This window comes from Lemur catta, chromosome 15, assembly GCF_020740605.2.
Source record: "Lemur catta isolate mLemCat1 chromosome 15, mLemCat1.pri, whole genome shotgun sequence".
NCBI lineage: Eukaryota > Metazoa > Chordata > Mammalia > Primates > Lemuridae > Lemur > Lemur catta.
The window spans coordinates 3,197,039-3,224,704 of record NC_059142.1 but is presented as its reverse complement, the minus strand read 5'-3'; the positions used below and the strand labels follow the sequence as shown (position 1 = coordinate 3,224,704).

At 42.5% G+C, this 27,666-nt stretch overlaps 1 long non-coding RNA gene across 1 annotated transcript; it reads left to right on the top strand.

Annotated features, from left to right (window-relative positions):
• Positions 1-19: 19 nt before the first annotated feature.
• On the top strand, positions 20-23,684 carry LOC123620175. The gene is made up of 4 exons (XR_006728781.1): positions 20-280; positions 20,055-20,214; positions 22,399-22,845; positions 22,974-23,684. It is a non-coding gene; the product is annotated as an uncharacterized LOC123620175 (long non-coding RNA).
• Positions 23,685-27,666: the final 3,982 nt, after the last annotated feature.

The following is a 27,666-nucleotide window of genomic DNA, read 5'->3' as shown; positions in this document are numbered from 1 at the left end:
TCACCCAAGGTCACGCAGCTGGCCGCGGCAAAGCCAGCTCCAGTCTGAGTCTGTCTGGCTGCCAGGGAAGCAAGGGCCTCGGGAGCCTGCCCCTGATGGGCCACCACACTGCTCCTCCGCCCTGGCCGTGTGTGACAGCACGTGCGTGGGCCTGGTGCTCTGGATTCTCGGGCGAGGCCTCACCTCCTCCCTTGGCTGCTACTGAGCTGTGCTCAGCTCTGACATCTGCCTGGAGGGAGTCTCCTCACCTTCGTTTGGAAACTTTCATCTTATTCTGCAGGTTAGACCCTTTCTTATCTATACAGGGTATGCATATAGATACTTTCTGGAGGTTTGACCTGAAATATGAGAAATGGCTTTTCAAATAGTGGACTGCATTGCCCACCAAAAATTCTTCAATGGTGTTTTAGATTGTAAAAACACCAAGTTAGCTCAGGCAAGAAAAGGACTTGATTGGAATGATCCTGGGGTAGTAGTTCATGAGACCAGGAGATAGAAGCAGCAAAGCCTCAAGAAGGGATTGAATTTCTCTGGGGAAGCCAGAATATGTTTTCTCTTTCTTTCTTTTTCTTTTTTCTTTTCTTTTCTTTGTCTCTCTTCTTCCCTCCCTCTGTTCCTTCCTCCCTTTCTTCCTCCCTGCCTTCCTCCCTTTCTCCCTCCCTCCCTTCCTCCCTTCCTTCCTTCTTTCTATCATCTATCTACGTACCTATCTTTGATTTTTTTAATATGTTGGTTTCATCCTTCTTTCTTGTTACAGACCAGTGTTTCCCAAAGTGTGGTACCTGGACCAATAGCATCAACAACATTTGGGAACTTGTTACAAATGCAGATCTGCAGGCCCTCCCCCAAGACTTACGAGTCAGAGACGGGGTGGGAGTCAGCAGCGTGTGTTTTAAAAAGCCCTCACTGGCCAGGTGCGGTGGCTCCCGCCTGTAATCCTAGCACTCTGGGAGGCCGAGGCGGGTGGATCATTTGAGCTCAGGAGTTTGAGACCAGCCTGAGCAAGAGCGAGACCCCGTCTCTACTAAAAATAGAAAGAAATTAGCCAAACAACTAAAAATATATAGAAAAAATTAGTCAGGCATGGTGGTATATGCCTATAGTCCCAGCTACTTGGGAGGCTGAGGCACTAGGATTGCTTGAGCCCAGGAGTTTGAGGTTGCTGTGAGCTAGGTTGACACCACGGCACTCTAGCCCGGGCAACAGAGTGAGACTCTGTCTCAAAAAAAAAAAAAAATCAACAACAACAACAAAAAAACCCTCCCAGTGGTTGTGGTAGGGGTAGTTAAAATGCCTTTAAAGATTGAGAACTGCTGCCAAGGACCACATTCTTCTGTTTCCTACATGACAGAAAATAGCCAATGATATCACTCATCTGTTACATGCCATGGGTTCAGCCACCAGAAGAAATCTAAACTGAGCCCTGTATCTCTGGCATATGTTCCCCAATTCAAATTTACTTAGATGGGACTTGTCAATCAAACTTAGGCTAGTACACAAGTCTTGGAACATAAACTGTCATGGAGAATGGAAGTGGATGGAGAAGGCAAGTACCCTCATATAAATATGGTTACTCCAACCGCAACCAGATAAATGGTGGAGAAAGGGACCATACCCAGGAAAAAGATGCTGGGTTCACGTCTCATCATAATAGAAGTAGCAGCAGTAGTAATAAGAAGTATTAGCAGTAGTGGTAATACCTACTAATCATTGAATACTTGCTATTTGTTAGATTGCCTGCATTCTTATCCCACGTACCAGCTGTGTCAGCTCAAGCAAATTTTTAAAACTATCTCTCACCTGTAAAATATGAATATTAACAGTACCTACCTTCAAAGAGGTATTGTGAGAATTAGATAAGATAATCCACTAATGTATTCTACCTCTTTAAGTTGTCCACTAGGAAGGGTAGCACACCTTGTGGATGGTTTGAGTCTGAACAAGGTGATGTTTGAAATCTCATCCATCTCCAAGATCACAGATTGTTTTCGGCCACTTGGTGTTTAACAATAGGACCGATACATTCTGTACGGCAGAGCAAGACAAGGGAGGTGCTGGAGGTGTGGGATTCTCCATGCAGGATTGTTTTTGAGACTCAAGAGAATGTTTGAAATTTACTTGGAAGAGACCAAGTCCAGCCAGACAAAGAGGATGAAAGGCTTTTTAACCACCGCGACCAGGAGAGACCACAAATGGAGCAAGAGTATGGACTGGAGATAAAATGTTCCGGAGACCTCACCAGTGAGGCTCAACTGGGAGACGTGATTTGGAATCACAGCGCTTTCCTTTTAAGTTCCACTGTCTAAGTCCCTCCCGGTCTTTAGGGTATGCGTGCCAGCAGCCTTAGGTCTGCTGTCCTGAATGCACCAGCTTTTCAAAATTTTTATTATAATTCCTGGAGTTTCAGCTGAGAGAGGGAGCCATTCCAGGAGAAATGATGGAGTTAGGAGTTTAGCGCTGTCCTGCTTAGTTGGGGAATTTGAACAACCTTATTCTTTTCATGAGTCCTTTTGCTTGTCCACTCAGCTCTGCCCTGCTCGGCCTCAGCCTCTTTCCTGGTGCCCTTCTGCTCTCCTTCCTTAGAACTTCACAGCGCGTCGCCCTCCCTGGCCCAGACCACGCGTGACCCTCTCACTCTTCTGCCCGACTCCTTTTGCCAGCTCAGCCTCTCCCTGCCTCAGCCCACTTGCATCCTTGCCCTCCTTGTCTCTGCTGCCCCACCCTGTGCTCCCCTTGAAAATCATCTGGGGTTTCAAGCTGGCCGCCTCTCTCTCCTTCACCCCTTCTTCCTGCCGTTTCTTTTTCTCTCCTTGGAGGCAGCCATGTTGAGAATCCTATTTTCCTCTTTTAGTGACACCACTAAGAATACTCAAGAGCCTTTTGTTTACGAAGAACCCATGGCGGCTGGCACCTCTTCTGGAATGGGCAGGAATGACTGAGACAACAGGGAGATTTTCATACCTTGTGACATTTTAATGGTCAAGACCAAACTTAATTCAAATCCAGCAGGCGTTATTGGAAGGCGTGTAGGCTAGCACATCTTTATGCCTCTCATTTTTAATTATGAGGTGTAATAAGGTCACATTTCTGGAAATGGAACTCAATAAGATACATTGGTTTAATCTGTAAAAGTAATCTCCCTTCATAAATGATATGTTTCATTCCACTTCAGCTAAAACCCACATCAATAGCAGAAAAATGAAACAGACTTCGATTAGTCTCAATAATCCTTCTGCACAATGATGAACAGGAAGAAAAAGAGAAATTGGTTTTTCATATCTTCATCATTTAAGCACTTTGATGGTATAATGTAGATCAGCTCTATTTACTTCCCTGTGACAGTCTATGTCTTCTTGAAAGGTTGTAATATGACAAAATGATCTTAATAAAACAGAGGTGAAAGGATTCCTTGGAATTGAGTCAAAAAGCTTTTTGACTAGGCAGCAGAAAGGAGCCAGGGGAGCTTTTGCAAACTGGTGGCTGCAGTTCATCTATGCTTTGGTGGGTCCAAGTGGTATCTGGAAGAATCCTTGGCCTTCGGAAGCTGATGAGATATTTCAGTGTCAAAAATATTACTCATGAGCTGCTTAGGGCCAGTTTTCAGTTGAATGTAGAAATAGTGCAGTTTTTTAAAAACTCTACCTAAAAACGAAGTGTGCTCTAGAAGTAGATATAACCCACAGGTGTGTGAGCTGAAGTAGGTCCCCCATCCAAGTACTAACCAGGCCTAACCCTGTTTAGCTTCTGAAGAGACTGGGTGATATGGCCATGGAGATGAAGTGCCTCTCTTTTGAGTGCCCTTCAATTCATCTGTGAAATAGGAAAACATACCTAGGTCACATTGGTAGTTTTTTCTCATTTCAGTCTTAGTTCATCAGTATCTATAATGGGTGAATCCTGAATATAAACTATGTAAATATTTATAGTTTTTATAGTTCAAAAATACTGCCATGTATACATTGCTATTTGATCCTTGTAAGAACCATCTCATTTTGCAGATGAGGAACACTGACTCAGATCAAAGGTGACTTATGTAGGTTGGCAGGGATCACTGTGGCAGAGCTGGCTGGAACTCAGATTTCCCGATGTGCAGTCATTGCCTTCAACTGAATTCTGATTCGGTTCAACACACATTGAACCTGCTATATGCCGAGCCCTAGAGATAACATATGAATAAGTTCAGACCTTTAAAGGCAGGTTGTTAGAAGAAACAGATACTTCCCATAACAGATCAAACCATATGACACTGTCAGTTTTGTAGGCCAAAAATGTCGAATATTGGTTACCTCATTTGATTCAATCTAATAATACATAAGTGCTATGATAAAGGTATATTGATATTACTTTGTTCTTTTCCTTATATCTTTGGCATTTCTCCTTCTCCCATTCATTTTTTTCTCTACTTCCTGAAACAGTTGGCTTTGTCAGAGGTGACAATGCCTCCATCACTTTAATTTACAAGAGCACACATGTGTATTGTGGATGACAATTCTAGCAATTTGCACAGACTTCTCTCTTCCCTGAATCAGCACTCAAGTTCATGTCTAATCTAGCATTTCTCTACTGAGCCTACAAATACATGGAACCTATGGCCAATGAATAATTTCATTCAGGCACCAAGGTCGTACCTAATAAGCCGGACCACCTTAGACCCGAGACACATGGTATTCCAAGGGGTCAAGGACCGCAGAAGTTCTGATGGATAAATACTTCAGAAAGACTATGGACTTGCCAGCTGAGAAGTCATCCGTGACCTCAAGAGCTGTGACAGTGGTATGAGTAAGACTGATACTTGACTGCACAAGGTAGCACTGGTGCATGAAAAAGGGGGGCTGGGTACCAAGCAGTGGCTCAGAAACCTTAGTGGTCGAAAAGAGAAGTCGTAAGTTTGAGAGAGTTAAGGAAATAGTTTTTTTGTTTTGGTTTGGTTTGTTTTTTACTTTAAAGGATAGGAATGATCATAACATTATTAGAGGCAGAAGGAAAAAATCAATTAGAAGCAGAGGTGGGGGTTAAAGCTGCCCTGGAGGTAGGGCCGAGAAGGAGAGAGAATGAAATCCACTTGTCCAGGCAGAAGGGGGCCTCCTTTTTTGGAAGGGGAAAGAAGAAGAAAGGAGAAAAGAATCAGTGCTGATACAAAAGCATTTTGAGGAAATGAGGAAACTGGTGACAGATGAAGAGAGGAAGTAATTAGGGAAGACAAGCCCAGAATCACAGAAAATGATACCATCTGCTAGTTTATGGAAGGGGAGGGAGGGATGGGATTGGGGGGTTGAGAAAAAAATGGAATGAGTTCCAAACAACTACTGCAAGAAATGCAGCAGGTGGTCAAGGAGATGGGGGAATTGTGTGGATAGATGAGGTGTTAGTGTAGGTTCCTTGGAGACTATTTTGAAATCGAAGAAAAAGCCTTTGGACACAGTCCAGGCAAGATTTAGTATGGTCCTCCCATTCCCAAAGACTCTCTGTTATGTCAGAGTACTTTGACGTAGGAAGTAACTAACACAAATTATTACACAGCCTGGATATCTACTAAACCCTTCTTGGCCTTTTTAAGCCCCCAAAGCCTGGTGAACGACACAGAAATTACTGAATCTTTCTCTGAGGCAAGAGGTAGAAGGGGGAGGTTATCAGGAAAAGCAGCATGAGCTCCTTTAACAACGTGCAACTCTCAGGGGCTTAACAAAATAAAGGTTTATTTCTTGCTCTCCCAAAAGATTGTCCTTCTGGGCAGTTGTCTCCAGCAGGTCACCTGGGTGACTCTCCATCCATCTTGCCAGCACACTGTGCCCCGGGGCCTCGAAGCACTCCAGCGCCTCCTCCGTGCGCAGGCAATGTGAGGGCATGCGAGGAAGGACGGCACCCACAGCCGGGCAGCAGACTAAGGCGCTTGAGCCAGATCCAACCCGCTGCCAGGTTTCATATGGCTTCTGGGCTAATGATGGTTTTCACACTTTTCAGTGGAAAAAGAAAATAAAAAGAAGAATAATAGTTTGTAACGTGAAAATTCAATGAAATTCAAATGTCCCTAAGTAAAGTTTTATTGGAACACAGCCCTGCTCATTTGTTTACATATTTTCTGTGGCTGCATTTTTGCTAAATTGGCAGAAGTGAGTAGCTGACTGCAATTGAGACTGTAGGGCCTACAGAGCCTACAAGCATTTCTCTGCCCTTTGCAAAAATGTTCACCAGCCTCTGACCTAAAGGACAGAGCGTCCAATACCTAACCTCTTCATCCCAGGTCATATCTTACATCACCTGCAGTCTATTGGCAAGAACTTGCCCTGTGGGCCCACCGAGGTGCAAGTAGGCTGGAAACACAGTCCCTGGCTGAGCAGACACTTCTCTGCATCAACCCTGCTCTTTCACACTGGGAGCACAAATCTGTGGTTCTAGGCATTATATTTACAGCATGAGGATTACATTGTACATGTTGCAGGAAATAAGCTTAAATGTCCTTTAGATATTTCTGCTCTCTAAAATCCAGTTTTCAACTGTGTCACCAGGGGATAGGTGTGTGTGTGTGTGTTATAGGGAAGTGGGAGCTCTTTCTTTCTGCCCTTCCATGCTCTCTGGTTTCTCATAAAGTCTCTAATCCTATCAGATCAGGGCCCCATCCTTATGACTCATTTAACCTTACTTACTTCCTTAGTGGCCCCATCTCTAAATATAGTCACATTGGGGGTTAGAGCTTCAATATGAACTTTGGTGGTGACATAATTCAGTCCATTGCATGCCCCTTCGTGCTTCTTCCCTCTATTGTATTTTTAATTATTATGGGTACATAATAGTAATATTAGTATTTATGGGGTACATGTAATGTTTGGATACAGCCATACAGTGGGTAATCAAGTCAGGGCAATTGGGATATCCATCACCTCTAGCATTTATCTGGATAACTCAGCCAGGCCTGGACACCCAGCCCTGAACTATATACCCACACTCAGCAACACCAACGACAGGCCCTCATAAACCGAATCTACCATCTTTAGAAGGAGATGGCCATCAGAACTCATCCAAATATGTTTTCTAAGCACAGCAACTCTTTACAAGAGACAGTTGGGTTGGATGAACATTTCTTCCATCCCCCTTAACATGATAAAGAAATTCAAGTAAAATGTCAACATATTACCTTAAACCCATTATGTATAAGGCACGTTAGGGAGTCTGTTGGTTCCAAGGGATGCTTACCAGAGATTTACCACTCCTCCATCATCTACCACCTAAAACTACCTGAAACAGTGTCAGACCTAAGTGAAAATGAGTCTGTAATGCAAACTTAGGCCAGATCCTTTTCTTACACCTTCTAGCCAGAGATTGCCACTCCCCAAACCACTGCTACTTAGAAATTCTGGAGTTTCCACAGTGATATAAAAAAGTTAAAACAATCCCTGTTCACAAAGGCATTATAATCTTGTAGAAAGACAAACTTTTATACATTTATGGATCATAGAAGGCAGACGAAAATCAGTGCTCAAATTGAGATCTAAACAATGTTCTCTGAGCAAACACAGGAGTGCAGTGATTAATTGTGGCAGATGTTAACCAAGAGTAACGATTTTAAGTGTCAGGAGTAGAAAGCTTTTCTCCATCATGCTTGCAATGCTAATCCCAATTCATTCATCATCAAACCTCACCTTGCCTGGCCATTTATCTTGAACGCAAACCCAGCTCTATTCAGAGAAATCAGTCACCTCCATTTATCCCTTGATTATAGACGCTCGGAAAGGATAACTGCTGTCTGTCATATTTCATGCTCATCTCCTCTCTTGGGAGGCCAGCATCTTGCCAGGTGACCTCTTAAATTGCGATGGTTTTTGATTCAAGCTAAGCTAAGGCTTGAGAATAAAGCAGCCCGACAGGCCTGAAATTGTCATACATTCTGGGACATGCATGCTTCCTTGTCTGTGGCTGGGAATTCTAGTGAAAATATCCAGCACCTTCTCCTTGGAGGACACGAACTAGAAAGATGAGAAGATGATTGACATGATTTCTTTACTTCAAGAACGAAAGGCTAATACACGGATAAACAGTGATGATGCACGGCTGGAGTTGGTTTGGGGGAAGGGCACGGATTCATGCATTATAAAAGCAAGAAAACCAGAAACGAATTGTAATTAAGGGGTTGGGGACAACACAACTCTCATTCCTTTCTTAAAATAAGAAATGATGTTCCTTCTTGTCCAGGCAAACCTTTCTGCCTCTTTAGGATGCTTTGTTCTCTGGCTTCCCTAGGGGCTTAGTCATTCCTGTTAAAGATGTACAGGCTTTGTCCATTGTGGAGGGAAAAAAATTACACCAGACTTGACAGCCTCCTCTGGCTATATTTTCTTCTCTTTTCCCACCAACTGTCTCCAGTCAACCCTCCCACAATGCCCTCACAGTGCTGCCATCACACTGTCAACATCACTTCATAGAAACCTAGGTGTCTTCTCTCAGTCTTAAGGTTAGCCTGCATTCCTTCTTCCCTGGTGGTCCGGTATCACTGGAGTTTATAGAGAATGCCACTCAGAGTTACTTTGGATTTCCTTTTCTCATGCAAGTATAGGCTCCTTGTAGTTTGGATGTGGTTTCCCCTGGAAACTTTAATCCAAGCTGGCAAACTATAGCCGTTGGGCAAAACCAGACCTCTGCCTGGTTTTGTAAATAAAGTTTTATCGAAACACAAACATGCCCATTTATTTATGTATTATCTGTAGCTGCTTTTGTGCAACAACGGCAGAGTTGAGTAGTTGCAACAGGGACTTTTTGGCCCACAAAACCTAAAATACTTACTGTCTAGCCCTTTACAGAAAAAGCTTGTCAACTCCCAAGTTAATCTTTCTCATAGTTAATATTGTAGGCTCTATGTAATCTTTGGTTCTTCTTACCTTTGATATACTGAGGATGGACTTTGGGAAGGCCATATCCTCTTCTGAAAAGAATCCCTTGTTCAAAAAGTTGGGAAAATACTGATTCTAAAAAGGACGGTCATACTTTGATTATCCTGTGCTGCAAACCAGGGTAGCTATTGAGCCACAAAAGATCCCACTATGGGAAAAGATGACTAAAGTGAAACACTTTTTACTTTATCAAAAATTATTCTACCATTTTTTTTGAAACAATCCTAAGTTCTTGTTATAAGCTAGAGAAATAGTGCAACCTGAGGGTTGCTACTACTTTTACAGGATACAAGTTGCTCTGGTAAAGGCAGGTGCTGTACCATAAAGACCTTGAAAAAAGTTCAGAGTTGATAGGAGTTAATGTGGTAATACTGAGTGGGCCAATGGCATAAAACATGCTCTGGATTTTGAAGACTTAATATGGAAATTTTGAAGACTTAATATGAAAAAAGAAATGGAAATGTCTTACCACTAAAATGTGTGTGCATGTATATATATGTATCTGTGTGTGCATGTGTGTTTGCCTCTGAGGAGGGGGACAGGGACTCTGGGGGAAGTCTGCTACTTCTTATTTTGAGGCCTCTGTTCTATTTAAATTTTGTTTCCACATTGGCATTCGTGACATGGAGAAAGTCTTTAGGCAAATCACTTCAGTTAGCAATTTTTCTATCTTTATAATGGAGAAAATAATCTGTTCTCACCTACCTTCCCAGAAAAGTACAGAAATGCACAGTAAAGTGCCTTGAAAACACTAAAGACACACTTAACAGGAAATACAGATATAACAGGACATAGAGGATTTAATAGGGCAGTAGCCTAGCACTGTTGAACAGAAATACAATCTAAAATTTTCTAGTAGCCACATAAAGAGGGTAAAATGAGGCAGATCAAAGTAATTTTAATAATATATTTTATTTAGCCCAATATATCTAACACATTATCATTTCAGCATGTAATCAATACAAAAATTATTGAGATATTTTACATTCTTTTTCTCATATTAAGTCTTCAAAATCCAGAGCAAGTTTTATGCTAACAGCACATCTCACGTTGGACCAGCCACACTTCAGGTTCTCTGTAACCACCTGGTGGGAGTGGTCACTGTCCCAGACAACACAGCTCCACCTGTGCCCAGCCGACAAGCATCTCCCAGGCCATACTAATAACCACGTGTTCCTTCACAAGCACTGGAATAGGCCCTGAAAATGAGAAAAAACAATCAAAAGTTAGAGACTGGATTCCTAAAGTGGTATGATTTCTGTTTCCCTAGTCCCTAAAGTAGTCATAATATTATTATTAATAATACCTAATTTATATTGTATACTTAACTATGTTCCAGACACTGTGCTAAAGGCTTTACAAGATCATTTCATTTATTATTCACAACAAACCTGTGCAAAAGTAATTACCATTGTTTTATCACCATTTTATAGGTAAGTGAACTTATAAAAATTATACAATTTGCCCAAGGTCACAGAGTTTTCGAGTTGTGGAGCCAAGATTCAGCACCAGGCAAATGTTTCCAGAGCCCACACCACTAACCATCAAGCAATAGTGCTCATTTCTTGGTTTTCTGCTTTGGTCACTGCCATCATTGTCCCCTCCTGCACATTAACTTTTGTCCCCTGCCCTGACATGGCACTGCTGTTACTGAAGTATAGGAGTAGAGGTAGTGTTTTCCCCAGTTCTGTTGACAGGCTATGGGTGATATTGTACTTAAAATGAGCTTGAATGCCAATCTCTACCCCCAATACAAACAGGTGTTAATGTGAGATGCGAACATACAAAATTACATAGCAAAAATCCTGAAAGTCCCCTTTCATCTCTATCCCTCTCCCAGGCCTTTTCTCCAAAGTCATTGCTACCAACAGGTTGAACCATGTTTTTTCAGTCCCTTTTCTGTGCATACATATCCAGATGTAGATATAGTAAGCCTTTAAAAACTACAGTTGGGGTTATAGTGTGCATATTGTTCTACAGTTTGTTTTGTTCATCTGAAAATGTGTCCTGGTGATTTTTCTGTATCACATTCCTTTTGACAGTTGCATAATATTTTATAGCAAAGATACAACGTACTCTATTTCAAGATTCCCCTGTTGATGGAATTTTAATATTGTTTATTTTATGCTATTTCCAAAAATTCTTCAATAAGTATTCTTATACACAAAAATGTGTTTCATATAAATTCCTAGTTTATTTTCATTTTTGGTACTACAAATTGCCTTCAAAAGGGCTTCATCAATGTAGAGTTCAAGTAACAGCATAGGGGAATCTCCATTCAATAATCACCATTACTTCATTTTATCAAATCTTAAATTTTTTCTGATTTGACAGAAATTGTTTTTGTTTTCTTCAGAAAACTTACAATGAGGATCTTTACTCTGAGTTTGATTTCCAGAGCAAGAACTCGATAGCCAGCCTCCCTGGGTTTATGCCATGGCTCTGCCACTTATTTGTTGCATGATCTTAAGCAAGTTGCTTTACTTTTCTGTGATTTACTTCCTTTCTTCTGTAGAATGGTGACAATAATGACATCTAATCCTTAGGGTTGTTGTGAGGACAGAATGGAGTAACCTGTGTAAAACACTTAGAGCTATGCCTTGCACATTGTAAGGGTATATAAATATTTTATTTTCCTGTCTATAAGAAAACAAATTGTTATGTTGTTTATCTATTTGGCCATTTTTTTGAGTTGCCTTATTAGTTGTAATAATTTTTTAATGATGTCTCTTAGGTTTTCTTGGTAAATAATTATGAAAATTAACCATTGGGTGCCTTCCTTTGCAATAGTTGAAACTCTTCTTTTTCTTTTCTTATTACATTGGCTAATATCTCCACTGGCAATGATAACAGAGATCTTTGTCTTGGTCCTGATTGATTAGACTGCCTCTAATATTTCACCATTAAGCAGCATGTTTACCATAAGATTTGGTAAATACCTTTTAGAAGATGAGGATATTTTATTTTAATAAAATAATATTATTAAATTATTATTTTAATGAGAATGGCTGTTGAATTTTATCAAATGCTCTCTTTGGCATCTTTTGAGCTGATCATAATTTTTTTCCTTTTAATCGGCCTTTGTGGTGAATTCTATTAGTAGATTGCCCGACGGTAAATCAGATAATCCATTCTGACATCCTATGATTAAATGGTAGGATTTGATATGCTAATTTATCATTTAAGACTTTCATATTTATGTATGTAATACTAGTCTACTTTTTAAATGTATTATTCTTGCAGATTGAGTTGAGAAATTTTATATATTTTGTGATGCTAAATGACATGAAATTATCTATTCCTTGAAGCCTACAAAGACTCTTGGGTCTAGAGGGGTAAAATCTTTGATTACCTTGCCAGTTTCCTATGTGGTTATTAGTGTATTCAGGTTTTATACTACTTCTTGAGTAATTTCTATTTTCCTAGGAAGTCATTTATTTCATCTAGAGTTTCAAATTTGTTGGCAAAAAGTGGTACGAAATAGTCTCATAATTTATAAGCCTTCTATATAGCTATCACCATATCACTTTTCTTGCTTTCAATGTGGCTTACTTTTGACTTTTTTTCTCTTAGTCAGAGTTGCCAAAGATTTATCAAGTTCATTAGACTTTACCTGGAATAGACTTTGTTTTTACAGATCAGTGAGAACATAGGGGAAAGGCTGTTTTCTATATCAATTCCTCCTGGTATCTTTATAATTTCTTTCTTTTACTTCCTTTGGGTTTATTTTATTATTTGTGCATCATTTTTTAATATGGGGTGTGAGACATATAGGAAGAAAACATAGACACTGATAGAAGTCTATGCTTAGCCCAATGAGGGCACACAATAGGAAGAGATTCAGTCCATAAATAGGGGTAGGATGAGGGTGGGTTTCTTAGTCTGTTCAGGTGCTATAGCAAAATCCCATAAACTAGTTGTCTTATAAACAACAGAAATTTATTTCTCACAGTTCTGGAGGCTGGAAAGTCCAGGATCAGGGTACCAGTGGACTAGGTGCCTGGTAGATATGTGAAGGGAAGGGTGAGTGAAGGGAAAAGATGCCCAGCCACTGGGACTCGTAAATGGCTAGCATATTTCCAGGAACATTCACCCATACATATACATACAGCAACTGCCTCTGGAGAAGGCAAGTGAAGGCATTTGGCATATACTCCTTTATACTGCTTGATTTTATTTTACCATATGCATTTATTATCTATTTAATAAATATATTTCAAATGAAGTAAAATCAAACTCATTCTGCTGAATACAAGAACTCCTAGAACCAGAAAGATTTTCAGGGATGAACTAGTTTCAACTTTCTGCTTAATGTAAAGATATTTTTGAATGCCGTGAAGGAGAGAAGATAGAAGATATTGGAGCTCGCAGAGGCACGCAAGGGCAGGTCAGATATCTCCATCTGAAGCCAGTATGCCCGACTGCACAAAACCTGCCGTCTGGTGTGCCAGTGTCAGCAGTGGCCGCAGGCAGCAGCCCGGGACCCGGGAATGCAGTCAGCAAGGCTGAGGAAGGAGGCCATCATTGGGGCCAGCCACAACAGTGACAGAAGAGGGAATGAGAGGTTTCCTGTCTGAGACAGGCTTTTGCTTTCGTTTCAAGACTCCTTATCTCTGGCAGTTGTGTCTGCCTCCACTCACCTAACAGCTTGCTGGGCTCTGGTTTTCAGCTTCTAAATCGGCTCCAGCACCAGACAGCATCCCTGTCTGCCCTGCCTTTGACCTGCAGCATCTTTTGACTTCCCAAGCACACCACCTCTGTCCTCGGGTTCAGCCACTTCACTGCTGCAAACACCAGGGAACAGGGAGGTCATTGTAAATGCAGGTCATAAATAACCAAAAGGTCAAAAATGGGTATTGAAAGTTGGGTAGAACAGACATGGAGAATGGAATGAGCTGGCTGGATGGAAGCAATATGTGGATATTTATTTGGATGAGGTGGAAGAACGAGTTTGTGTGGGACAGCGGAGGAGAGAGGGAGCAGGCCAGAAGGCAATGTCTTGGAAAACGAAGCACCAAATTCAAGATCTTGGAGGGCAGGGCCAAGAAGGGGAGGCAGGCAGGAAACAAGCGTGTATTTACTGAATGACTTCTGTGTTCCAGGAGTTCTACAGATGATGGTCTCATATAATTCTCTCCACGTCCCCACGTTGTAGAGATGAGGACTCTGAAGTTCATGGGGGCTAAACGCTGTGCCAAGGACACATGATTGAGAAGTGCAGAGGCCAGGGGCAGAGGTGATGTCAGGGAGGTGGATGGCTCTTGGAGGTGAGACTGAAGAGACAGAGGCTCTGTGTTCCTCCTCAGATCCAGCTGAGTTTGGGGAAGCAGGAAGGAAGGTGCTGACTGGAGAAACCAACACCTTCAACTACCTGATTGCTTATGGCAGACGCAGTGTAACCCACCCATTGGCAAGTCTTGTGGACTTTACTTCCAGGATGTATCTTGAATCTCCACCCTGTCCAGCTCCGCTGCCATCACCTTAGCCCAAGCCAGGATCTGCAAATCAACCACCATTTCCTTACGTAGGGGACCAACTAACCTTCTACTGGTCTTTTCTCTCTGATTCATTTTCCGTGGATGAGGTGATCAGATGGAATGATCTCGATAACACATACAGCTGATCGTGTCTTGCCATCCTTTACAACTTCCCGGTAGCTTCCCAGCACTCTTAGGAGAACCCTCCTTGGCCTCCGTGTGAACCACAGGGCACTGAGCCGTCTTTCCTCCCGAAGGCTCCTCTTCAGCCACTTCCCCCTTTGCTCGTATGCTCTGATTGTTTGGCCTTTTCTCTGACTCTAAAACTCAACGAGCTTCTTTTAGTCCTAGAATTTTGCACATCTTCCTTTCTCCACATACTGTTTGTGTCTCTGTCTGGCTGTTTTCCTTGCTCAATCTTCTCATCCTTTAGGTCTCAGATTCTGTGGAACCTCCATAGGGTTGTCCTTCTTGCTTGTGCCACACAAGCTAAGTCTAGGTTTGATTCTCTTATTATATGGTTCATTAGCAGAATAATTTATTTAAGTCCAGGTCTACAACTAGATTGAAAGCCGCAAGAAAGCAGAGATTGTTTTTATGACTTACCCAGCTTTTAGTTGACACTCCGCTTGGATGAATGAATGTAAAATTAAATATGTGAAAAAAATATCATTAAAGCAAATCATAACTACGGGCTTGATTATTTAACCAAGTGCACACAGTTGGCCTTCTTGTCACTCACCATAACCTTGACGCGGTGGCTCACTGGGTAGCTCCTCCCACGTGCCACCCTGGTGGGGTTTGGCTACGTCCTTCCCCATCTGACCAGTGAAGAAATCTGACTTGTCGCCTCTCCTTTCTTCCTCTTCATCGTGCCTGTGCCCCGTCTGTGCCACGGTCTCACTCTGCCCTGGGATTTTAGGTGCTGCTGCCGGGCTGTTCCCGACTTCCCATATGCTAAATGCCATAGTAGAGGGTTTTTTCCCTTAAAAAAATGAAAGAGGAACTTAAGGAAACATATGGGGGGCAGTGGGAGGACAGAGACCCTTTGCCTATTTGGAATCTCCGTAAAGCCACCTTGGGACAATGTCCCCGTTTCTCCCTGCACGGCTCTGATGCCCCATGAGCCGCTGCCCCCGGCCACATCACAGGCCCAGCAGTGACGCTGCCAGGCCCAGCGAGGGGCACCAGGCTCTGCTGGAGGGATCTGGGCTTTTTCCATGCCGTGAGTTAATCTGGGCAGACAAATCCTGCTGAAAGCGGTTATAAATTGGGGATTGTGAACTTCTCCTGCTGAGAGGCACTAACAGTTTATAAGGGAGAAAAATTGATAAACCCCTGGGTATCATTTTTTGTTTTCATTTCACTCCGGGGCCAGCTGTGAAAGGAAAATGACTGTAAACAGCCTATTAGTAAAACTGCTTTAGTAAAAAACACTGCAAGGGAAAGTCATAAGCAATTGTTGCGTCAGCCAGGGCTCCCCAGCTCAGTTTGAAAGGCAAAAGCAGTGGAAAAAAGCCCTGAAGTGCACCTTCCTTGCCAATAGCCAGCCTCATTTTGCAAGTGCGGATGGACCACGATGGCTCCAGAAAGTAGCCGCGCATCTGGGCCTCCCTCCCTCGCAGCCCCGTGAGAACAGCTGTCTGCCACACACTTATGTCCTCTTTGTTTGATACCTTTTTACTGAACATGCATTGAGGGCAAAGCGTACAGGAAAAGGAAAATGTGCCCAGACCTCTACCGTGCGAGCAAGTGCACTACAACAGCAACCAAGGGCCAGAGGTCTAACCGCGTCCTCTGGGTAGCGGAAGAGCGATGGTTCGCTTTGGTCTGGGTGGTGAAGAGAAGGAAACAGCTTCTGAACAGCATCTTGAAATGTGGGAGGAAGGGAGGAGAAGGAAGATGATTCTACATCGAAGGGGCGGCAGGAAGGGAGGCTTCGGGGAGAGAACTCCCCGATGGGGCCTGGAGTCATTCGAAGGCCAACTTGCCAATAGGACGTCAATATGTGAACCCAAATATAAACCACATCTAAAGAATTAAAAAGTTAAACTTTAAATGTCAGCTGGTCTGTATCTGACATCTGATTATTCCTCAGCTGGACTCCAAGGAGGGTACAGCAGCCGTGGAGAAGAGCGGCTTGGGTGCACCTCAGGGCCATGGGGGGGCGTGGGTGCACCTCAGGGCTGTGGGGGGGCATGGGTGCACCTCAGGGCCGTGGGGGGGCGTGGGTGCACCTCAGGGCCGTGGGGTGGCGTGGGTGCACCTCAGGACCGTGGGGGGGCGTGGGTGCACCTCAGGGCCGTGGGGTGGCGTGGGTGCACCTCAGGGCCGTGGGGTGGCGTGGGTGCACCTCAGGGCCGTGGGGTGGCGTGGGTGCACCTCAGGGCCGTGGGGTGGCGTGGGTGCACCTCAGGGCTGTGGGGGGGCGTGGGTGCACCTCAGGGCTGTGGGGGGGCGTGGGTGCACCTCAGGGCCGTGGGGCATTGTGGGTGCACCTCAGGGCCGTGGGGGGGCGTGGGTGCACCTCAGGGCCGTGGGGTGGTGTGGGTGCACCTCAGGGCCGTGGGGGGGCGTGGGTGTACCTCAGGGCCGTGGGGGGGGCGTGGGTGCACCTCAGGGCCGTGGGGGGGCATGGGTGCACCTCAGGGCTGTGGGGGGGCGTGGGTGCACCTCAGGGCTGTGGGGGGGGCATGGGTGCACCTCAGGGCCATGGGCACTGGCTTCCCTGGCTGGCAGAGTCCTCTGGCAGTCCCTTCTCCTAGGGTGGGTAAATAAAGCTTCCCTTGCTGCCGGCCCCCCAAGGCCTGGCTTCTCAGAAGACATTCCAAACCCACAGCCCCATCGGAACCCCACAGACCACTGGAGACCACTGGGAGGCCAGAGTGGTGCCTTGGTCTCTTTGGCTGGGTTTCAGACCCAACACCTCAGGTCCCAGGGAGCCTGGCATGACCTCGCCGAGGATTTGTTTATTAGCTGTTCTGTTAAAGTTCCATTCATTTATTTAAATAAACAATTCAGATCTCTGTTCCTAACTCAGGGCTCTCCCCCAGCAGCCTTAAATCAAAGGAAGCTTCTGTTGTACTTTATTACTTTACTTTGCAAATTCGACTTAAGAGAAGAGGGCAGCCAAGACCAAATTGCCTTGTGGCTCAGCTGCAGCCGCGGAGCAAGTTCAACCAAAAGCCAGAGTTTGCACCCCAAATCTTAACACCGTTTTCACTCTGCAAAACTTTCCTTGTCAGAGCTGTAGGAGGGCAGAAGAGAATGCCAGGCTTCTATGGAGAATTACTGTTTAGAATGAATTTTTGTTGAGGTTCGAGACGGTGATGACTGGGGAGACCAGACTCCAGACGAGGCTTGGTGGTGAGGTTGGGTAGTCAGTCACTTTGTATCTCTGACCTTCAGTCTCTTCTTTTGGTAAAATTTAGGGGTGGGGCAAGATAATTTTTCTGTTCTTTTTAGTTCTAAAATTCCGTGGCTCTGGGACTGGACTGATAACTGTGACATGGCTGGTAGTGGGAAGCCGGCAGGTCCAACCTTAGAGTGACAGGGAGAAGGCAGCAGCTACGGAGTTCCAGGAAGAGACGGCGTCACCTGAGGGGTATTTCCAACCAGAGATCAGTTTGTTAGACACTGGGGGGGTGCAGAGAAGGATGTCAGATTTGAGAGGAGGTAAAATGGATGGCAAGTGGGTCTCAGGAGAACTTGAAGTGCACAGGCAGAGGCGGAGGTTGGGGCAATCCCCAGCTTTTTGGCTTATGGGCACCAAGATAGGAAATATTAAAGAAGGGACAGGTTTAGGTGATTAAAATAATTAATTCATTTGTGGACATATAGAAGACCTTCATTTTGATTTTAAGAGCTGGATAGACTCTTAAAGACTATTTTAAATCTTTATTTAATACTTAAAGTAACATATTCCTATCATAAAAATAATACACACAGAAAAATCAAATACACAGAAAAGCACAAAGGAAAATAAATTCCAATAAACTACTCACAATTCTATTTTTCTACCACCCAGAGATAATCACTGTTTACAATTTAATGACTACATATATATATATTTTTTTTCTTTCTCACAGAAGTATGGTAAAGCCATGAATACTGGTTTATGGCATGACTACATATAATATATATTTCAAAATATATATTATATGTAATATATAATTAAAATACATGTTACTTTTTCTTACCATTTGTAAACAATTCCCAATGCCAATATAGTTTTTACTGGCTATTCCTTTTGAAATTTTGAGGTTTTCCTATTTTTTTCTACAGTATCAAATACTGTATGAACATCCTTATAGCTAAATCCTTTGTCCAATTATTTAAAAAATATAAATTGTTAGGATCAAAATTTTTGGGTAAAAACAGGTGAACATTTTTAAGGTTTTGATACATATTGTCAAAATAATTTTCAAAATTTGAATTAATTTGTGCTCTAGAAACACTATGTAGATATATGTTTTTCCATATCCTTGTCAACAGTGGAGGTGTAATTTTAAAATAATTATCAATCACAATTGTTATTAGATTTTGAGCAATAGCATACTAAAATATAGGTATTTTATAAATTGTATGTTCAAGGTATTTTCTCCTCTTTATATATCATGAGTTTCAGCTCTTTTCCTGCTAACTGTTGCTATTTTTTCCAATTTCTTTTATCTTGATTTGCTTATAGTGTTTTTTGACTTATATGTTGTAAATGATAACCCCATATCATGTATCTTTTCATTTCCACTTTTCCCTTTACTGTCATGTGTATAAAAAGACCATCCTTATTCTAAATTTCATAAAGATATTTTTCTGATTTTTTAATTTGCTTTTAAAATATTTTCACCTGTAATTCATTTAAGCTTCATTTTGGTGTAGGGCAACCTAATTCTTGCAGTGATAAGCTACTATTTGGTGAATTATATTATGTACCAATTTACTTAAAATGTCTCTTTCAGGATGCACTATTTGGGTGAGTTTCTGGTCCTTATTTTGTAGTAGATTGATTTCACTTTTGTATTTTCTATATTGCCTCAACTTGTAGGATTTTATCTTGCAATAGAAAGGGTTAAACCTTTAAAGTGGTCCCTCTTTACCCATGGGGGACTGGTTCCAGGACCTGCCAGGATACCAAAATCCAAGCAAGCTCAAGCCTCTTACATAAAATGGCATAGTATTTGCATATAACCTACCCACATCCTCCCATATGCCTTAAATCATCTCTACATTACTTAAATATCTAGTGCAATGTAAATGCTATATAAATAGTTGTTATATTATTCTTTTATTTGTATGTTTTTATTGTATTGCTATTTTTTATTGATTTTTTTTCCTGAATATTTTGATCTCTGGTTGGTTGAATCCACAATTGCAGAACCTGCAGACACAGAAGGCCAACTGTATATTTAATGTAATAAGTGTTATGTTTATTTTACTTCTATTAGCTTGTTTTGTACTCCTTTTTAATACTCTTAGTTTTCCTTTACTTTAAATTTTTTTGTTGTATGGGCTATTATTCCTCTTCACAAATACTTTTACCTCTAGTGACTTAGAAGAGATACATTCTCTTTTGCTTCATAGTCATTGATAACTTAATTGGCAGTAACTTGAGCAAAACATTCATAAGTCTTCTTTATGTAAAAGGAAGAAATTAGCACTCTTATTTGATTTCATACTTTGCTCTGCCATCTCATAGGTTTTGGTTGACGGCTAACACATGGCAGTGATCAGAGGATTTACCTTCTCTATGCCCAAGCTGCCCCATCTCTACAGTGTGCATAATAGTATCATGGGGTTATTATGGAAATGAAATGAGATAATGCACAGAAAGCATTTAGAACTGTTCCTGAAGCATGGTAAGTCGACAGTAACATTGTAATGATCGACAGGATTTAATACATCCCTTAACATTTTTAAATTATTATCATTACTTTACGTCATGAAGATTCTCATTCAGTAATTACCTTTACTGCATTATTTTTGGAATTACTTAGACTTTACTCTCTACTTTAATGGTCTTAGTGCTTACTGTCAGTTCTTTCATGATTTTCTATGTGTGGGCTCTTTATTTTTACTCATCTACTAGTTAATTGGAATATTTCTTTCAGTAATTTTAGGTTATATGCATGGATTATAGTTATATTAAGTTTGTAAGGATCAGTAAAATAAAACAGTGACTTTTACAAATTGAAGTTTATTTTTCCTTTCATGTCTATTGATTAGCAGGCTGGAGCTGCTGTGGAAGCCTAGCTCCACAGGCATCAGCCTCTCTGGCTCCACGTGTCTTGTCTTTACTTCCAAGAAACCAAATGGCTTCCCCAGCACCATCCATCCCATCTTCTTCCATCCAGCACGGAGGGGGAAAGCCCAAAGAAGAGCTTGGCCCCTTCCTTTAAGGACACATCCTAGAAGTTGCATCCTAGAAGTTGCATATACCAAGTTACATACCACTGGCCAGAATTGAGTTACAGGGTGGCAATGCAAGGGAGGCTGTGAAATGTAGTCTTGTCTTCATTCTGAATAGCTATCTGCTCAGCTAAACCTTTATTTCTGAGATAGAAGAGAAGAGATATTGGAGCCAACTTGCTGTCTCTTCCATTCTGCCCTCTTGGCTATCTATATCCTCACATACTGTTTTTCCCACTCATATGACATTTTCCTTCCCCACAGGGAGACAGCCCCAAAGTCCCACCCAGCTAGGGCCACCAACCCAAACTCCATGACTGCTGAGTGACACTCAACCTTCCCCATCACGTCTGGTATGGCTTCTCATGGATCAACTTATAGCCTAAAACACACGTGTTCTGTCTTTCCCCTATCCAATGTATGTCAGTGAAGGAGAAATATGATGACCAGAATAAAAACTTATTTTTGGAGGAAAAGAAAGAAAAAAGAATTGGAAACACACAGTAGTTACTGACCAGTGACTACTGTGTGTTTTTGATTCGGTCCTTCCCTCCGGTTGGATCCATAACAATGAGCCAAGCCACCAAGTAAGAACAGCAAAGACCCTCTGACCTGGCAGTGGGGTGGGTTGCTTGGTGGTCCCAGCTTGCAGCCTTGGCCTCTGCTCCTTGCTCATTTTCACTGTCCTCACATCTGAGGTGGGCTTTGGAAAAGTGGTTCTTCTTGGGAGTGGTGCACCTTATTAGCTCTCTTCCTGCCGGTGCGGGTTTGGAGACTGGAGTTGCTTAGGGACCATGGCTACTGGTTTTGGAGTCTAAGCTTGTGATTTCTTTGGGTACAATTCCCCTAATATTTTAGTAGGTTTCTTGTCTATTTGCTTCTCATCAGTTTCACGTGCAGGCAACTACTGCCAAAGATCTTGTTTCCATACAGTTTCTAAATCACGCCCTTCTTACCAGCCTCTGTTCTCTGTGCACAGCCCTCAACTTAACAATGGTGACCTTGACATTGTTGAAAACAACAGGCTTTGGTGATAATCCCGGGTAATCTGACCATTTCCATCAGGCCGGGATGTGTCATCTGGGAGAAAACCCTTAATGGAAGATGTCTGAAGAGGAATTTAGGGCCAGAGTTTTATACTTGCTAATTCTAGGGCTTCAAGTCATTGCTTAAAACTGCTTCAGTTTGAAGTTCAGGAGAAACTGGCTTTTTAAACCCTGTAAGGCTTCATATTAACAAACTCTTGGTCAATTTAGATTGAAGACTAGGGGCAAAAAATGTTTCTCTAAGAAAGGCTGCATTCCCTCCACCCCGCTGCTGCCCGACTTGTCGTAAGGTGGGGTTCATCTCTCTTTTGTGGGACGTTCCTGAGCATCACAAGAGGCAGCCAATACACCAACATTCTGACTGTTTCCTACCATTCCCCTTAATTCTTCCTCACTTTTTCCATGCAGTATTTCCTTTCTCTTATTTTCATCTTGTTTGGATCCTTCAATAGTTTCCAGGTCTTGTATTTGTCCCCTTCCTTCCCGAAGAGTCTTCCTCTTGGATCATAACCTGCATGGCTGGTTACCAGTTCAGAGGCCAGATAGCTGGCGGGGGTGGGTGATGTTTCAAACACTGGCGTTCCACAGGGCGAAGTCCTCTCTGAAGCTCTTCTCTCTGTCTGGCCAGCTGCTGCGGTGGCCACTGTCCGGTGCAATAAGGAATCGCTCTTTGGGGAGAATTCTCTACCCTGCCTCCATCGCCTTTACTGGCTCCTGGCTTCATGCTCAGGTATTCTGACAGGGCTGGTTGTGAGTTCCACATGACTTCTTCTTGGGTTCTGCCACCCACCATGCCTGGGGGTGGGAGGAGGCGAAATGCTGCTTGGTGGAAACCCCTGATTCTGAGCCGCACGGACGCCCTGCAGTCCACCCACGCGTGGTGGCCAGAGTCCTTTAAAGAAACGTCCTTTTGAGCCTCTCAGCAAACCGTCATTTCCAGTGTCCCCCAACCCAGAAACAATAGACGTTACTTGGAGGCAACAAGGTTTTCGCCTACGTGTTTCTTTATGAGGCCAGAATTACTGCCCTGGGAAGGTGAGTTACAATTCTGCCCAGGCTGTTTTCATCTTTTACCTCTACATTAGATCTATTGTATAGTCTCAAATTTAAATAGCACTGTCCCCTTCACTGTGGTGCTCATACAACGTCTCTCCTGTGTTTAGGTTCCCTTCCTCGGGCAGGACTGCAAAGGTGGGAAAGGTGATGGTGCTGGTCCTCAAGGTGGCTCTGCTGTCTACCAGTTCCCAATTTAAACGTGTGACTTGTAGGCAAGGCCAGGAGAGAGGGGCATGGCAAGTGGCCCTACGTGTAAAACAAGAAGTGTGGGTTCTTCTGAAAAAAAATCCACAACAATTTTTGGTTTGACCTAAACTGCTTTCCAAGAACTCTATGTGACAATGACAATAACCAGACCTGAGGGCTAGAGGATTGGGCAAGGCCTTTGTTTACATAATAAATAAAAGCAATTCCTCAGGAAAATACAGCCAGTGTATAATTGCATGTAGACAGAACTTCAGATTCTGCTCCAAACTCTGGGGAAACCACACTGCCCTCTTCAAGCGTGACCATTCTGCAATGCATGCTACACTAAATCACCTGTTGCCATCAAGGCGGCATATTTTGTTCCTTTGTGAGTTAGCCTGGGATGCAAAATTAGAGAAACTTTGCAATGAGAAATCTCCCCCATGTCTCATTGAATTCTTCCCTTAATTCAAACCTTTCCTTTTGCAGTTCTGATTAGTGCCTTTGCCCATTTGGACAATATTTTATGGTCAGGTTTTAAGAGTAATCCGTCCATGGCTGTTTGGCTGCCTGGAACTTAAAACGACAACAACAACAATGTCCAGAGAAACCCAATAAAATAGCCTTTTAAACTTCATATGTTTTTGTGCTGATCTTGAGTCTGGAGGTTTCACTCTTTCCCCTCTGCTGAGAGAAGATGGTGCTTGCAGAGTGACTGGACTCGCCAAACGCTGACGTGGAGTAGATCCAGGCTGGCAGCTGTCTACGATTCCTTGATGGGCCTCTTTTAGAAGGAAGATTGATGTGAGTCAGCAAAGCCCTCATTAAGTGAGTCACACCATTAATAAAAGGTGCAGATTGCAGAGTGGTGTTTATTTCAGTGTTGATAGAAACCAGGACACGGTGGCCTTGGATCAAAAATAACCTTGGGCCAGACACATTGAACTTGGATCAGATCTGAAATCCCAGGCAGTCATTCCTCCCTGAAGGCAAACACACGTCCTGATGATATTGCTGCCTTCTTTGTCCTCCAGATGACTTGCTCCCCAGCGCCAGCATTTGGCCTGTGTTTGACAGTTTACAAAGCCTGTCCACTTACAACTCTCTTGTTCTGACATGAGTCAGCCTTAAACAACGATTAAGTGCTTGTGGTCAGGTGTCAGGCAGTCCCGGGTCAGAATCACAGCTTCACACCGTGTGAACCTGGTTAACCGGCTTAAGCTCTTCAAGGTTCAGACTACACGAAATAACCTCCAAGTACTCCGACGACAGTAAGTAACCCTCTCCACTTTTCCTCGTGTGGGCTCAGTGCCTGACGTTCTCCAGTTTATTAGTGAGGATAATAATAGCATCTCTACCATAGGGCAAGAAGATTAAACCAGGCAATAAAATTAAAGAAATAATTGCAATGTGCGGCACATAATAAGAGCTCAAAAAATGTAACTCTGAGATTTTGGTAGCGTAGGAACCCAGAGCTGGGAAAGTTTACTCGTCCGTGGCCGTAGAGTAAGGACTGGGTGCTGCTACGCGCTGAAACAGGTTCTGCGGACTTCGAAGCCCGTGTTCTTTCAGAGCCACCCGTGGCACAGGTCTTTGAAGAACAGACATGATTTTCTTGCCCTGTTCACTTTCCGGGAAGTGAAATTGTCTCATACTTTCCCCCTGGTTCTCATGTGTTTATTAGTGTGACCATTTTCACTTTGATTTCTGTGTCAGTTGCTGCAACACTAATTTGAAAAAGACAAAGTCCTCACCCTCAAGGTGCTTGCTAGGTATTAGCTGTTACTGCCAAGCAACTAGGGTGCTATAAGTTGGTGTGTCGCCTGACATGCCACGCACAGGCCTGGAGAGTGAGAAGAGGGTGACCAATGGTCTGGCATTTAGTAGGTGGCCCCGTAAATACTTAGGAGCTGACTGCCAGCCTTTTCCCAGGGAGGCAACGTTGACCTTAGAGCTGAAGGATAAACAGGAGTTAGCCAAGTGAGGATGGACAAGCAACCAGGTTAGGCAGGAGGAGTGACGTGTGCCAAGGGCTCCGCGGGAGAGGGCGTGCCATGTTCAGGGGAGAGGGCATGCCATGCAGCTGACGTGAGTGCAGGGCCAGGGAGGGGAGGGTGTGCTGGCGGAGAGGCTGGGGGGCCTGTGGTGCAGGGTTGTGTGTGCTACGTTAAGGACTTTGGACCTTATTCTAAAGGCAGCAGCTGCTTCCAAGAAGAACACTTTGACTTAGGTGATTTGATGCTGTTCTGTTGACATCATCATGTTTTAACACAGGGAGAATTTGGTAGGAGTAAAACATAACCCTTAATATGTAAAAGCACTCTTTCATTACCAGACAATGCACTCTACATTATTCATGGTACATATTAAATATGATTCTTAGGTCATAGCCAGACAGGGAATAAATCTGTTTTGTACATTATTTGGTAAGTTTTTAAGTTAAAGGTTAATAGTTATACAAATATTGGAAGAAATGTAAGTTATCTATCATATAATTCTGGGATAAGTAGGTAGTAAAATATGGGGAAATATTAAAAGATGTGTCTACATAAAATCAAAACTTTCTTTGAGCTACACAAAAGAAACTTGAAAGAGCTACTATATGAACAGCACTTTAAAAATTTTGGGGACACATATGACAAAGGATTACTATACTAATAGTTTGTAAAAATCAAAAGGAACAAGATGACCAGCCAAACAGATTAACAGATACCTATAAAAGAAAACTTACACAGAATTCCTGAGGGCAGTGACCTGTGTCTGTCTGGTTGAGCAATATGTGCCGAGTACACGGGAAAGACCTGGCACACAGTAGGCACTGTTTGTTGAATGAATAAATATGAGATAATTTTTAACTTTAGTAATACTTTAAAATTTTTTATAAGCCCAAAAGATTTATTTTTCAATCATTAATTGAATCATGATTAAATATATTGATAACATCTAATTAGATCTGGAGAGGACATGGGAAATATCAACTATGATACACACTTAGAAACAATCAATCTCTATTAAAGAAGGACTGTTAAATAAGTTAAAAGATATCCACTTGTGCATAAAATGAAATACTATGCAACCATTCAAAATGTTTATATAGACCTCTATCAACTTAGCATGGAAAGATATATACATGGTATACTTGAAATTGAAAACTGAAACTGATATACTATAGAAGGAATAGTTTAGTTGTTTCACCATTAAATATGATGTTTGCTATAGGCTTCTAGGAATACCTGTTAGTGAATTAATGAAATTTTTATCTGTTCCTAGTGTATCAAAGCTTTCTTCTAATTTAATTTTTAAATCGAATGATGCTGATGAAAACATTAGTGTTAATCCATTTTTTTCCCTTTTTGCTCTCTCTCTTTCCCAAATTCTTATTTTAAAGAAAATTCCCTCCACTTTATTTAGATGACAGCCCTTTTAATTTAGTCCTACTCAAATATTTGATGAGCTCTGAATGCTGAGACTTTTTCCAGTTACTACTTCCCACATACCTCTCCATCCATTCTTGGATCTAGCAATCATTTATCAAAATCTATCAAAAAATTATAAAGATACTTTTTCATGATTATCTTTTTTCTTTCTTTGTGCTAAATATCAGGTCAAGTTTCTGACCCAGTCTGTTAACTCATAAATTTATTCTTCTTTATCTATCTCCACAATGCTACTTAGTTCATATAACTGAGATTTTAATTTTAGTGATAAAATTTATAATTCACCAGTTCTCTAGTTGATTTTCTATCCCTGTTTAAAAAGGTCTGTAATATCTACTCCATATCTGTGAAGACTGTAATATTTTTTAAACTATTGTTTTCATTGCTTTATTAAATCTATTCCCTTGAGTATTGTATCGTCAGCTATTGTTGTAATAATGCTGCATAACAAATAACCCTAAAAACACAAGCATTTCTTTTTCTTGCTCATAGGTCTGCAGACTTCAATGGCTGTACTTTAGGGGACATTTAGCTGGGCTGAGCTTCTGGATTCAGGTTGGAGTCAGGTCTACCCCACTTTACACTCTCCTTGGACCAAGAACTACCTAGAGGCATGTTCTCCTCCTGTAGACCACAGGAATACAAGAGACCAAGCCAACTGATGCAAGCATGTTTGAAGCCTTGGCTCCTTGCCACAACTGCTAATAGCGATTTCTGTTTGTATGCTCAGTCTTGAATTTGATTTTCCTAAACTAGTGTTTCTGTAACTGCTATATTTGTTCAGCACTGCCTGTTTGTGGGGGAGGGTAGAACTTGGTGCCAGACTGGGTCTACCTCGGTCTGTCTCTAATGATCGTGTAGCAGATGCTGTTGATGCCTTGCCTGTGCCTCTTTGGCACACGCTGTTCTGGTGCATGCTGGTTTCTTACTGTAATTTCTCACAACTCTCTGCCTACCGGCTTTTTCTGGCCATGGCAACTTTCTCAGTCTGTGCTTGTGCTTGAAGCGGGACCCAGAGGACAGGAGTGGGGAGCCACTGAGTTACCATCCCTAGCAGCATCCTCAACCAGTCATGGCCTGGAAGTCACACATGATGGCGTTAATTTACTTGTCTCTCAGGTGGAATGACTCAGAAGTGTGTGCTACATGGTCTCGCAGCCATCCCCGGCAGGGTGAA